Source organism: Carlito syrichta, unplaced genomic scaffold (genome assembly GCF_000164805.1).
Source record: "Carlito syrichta isolate Samal-C Ts95f unplaced genomic scaffold, Tarsius_syrichta-2.0.1 Scaffold109931, whole genome shotgun sequence".
Lineage (NCBI taxonomy): Eukaryota > Metazoa > Chordata > Mammalia > Primates > Tarsiidae > Carlito > Carlito syrichta.
Genome location: NW_007054027.1, coordinates 1 through 572, shown reverse-complemented (window position 1 = coordinate 572; position 572 = coordinate 1). Strand labels below are relative to the sequence as shown.

Sequence of the window (572 nt, the reverse complement as noted above, 5' to 3'; positions counted from 1 at the left end):
GCTGTGATATCCATGTGTGACGTCTGCATGTGTGGGGTACATGGGCTGTTACTTCCAGGCCCCCCTGCACCCCATGCTGCTCATCCTCAGTCCTGTCCCAGGTTGGAGACCAATGCCAGCAGCCACCACCGAGCTTGGGCCTCGCCTCCCTCAAGCATGTGCTGGAAAGCAGCACCAGCAGACATGGTGGGCCATGCAGAGCCATGCCGCTGACACACCTAGCCCGATGATGCCCAAGGTCTCTCCACGGATCCTGGCAGCCCCAGAAGCCACTTCACGGATCTGCTCAACACTCTGGACCCGTGTGCCTTCCCGCAGTGCCTGGTGCAGCCAGGTGGTCCTCCGATAGAGGTTCAGGATGTGGCACAGGGTCGAGTCGGCTGTCTCCTCCACGGATGCCGCAGGCACGTTGCAGACGGCGATGCCTAAGTCCCCAGCTGACTTGATGTCGATGTTGTCAAAACCACTGCCGATCCGCACAATTATCCGAAGGGCTTTGAACTTCTCCAGGTCCTCTCGGGTAAGTGTGATGGTGTGGTACATCAGGGCCCCCACAGCTTCGTTCAGGACCT

At 59.6% G+C, this 572-nt stretch overlaps 1 pseudogene; it reads right to left on the bottom strand.

Annotated features, from left to right (window-relative positions):
* Nucleotides 1-150: 150 nt before the first annotated feature.
* LOC103271858 lies at nt 151-567 on the bottom strand (annotated as a pseudogene).
* Between the last annotated feature and the right edge of the window lie 5 nt (nt 568-572).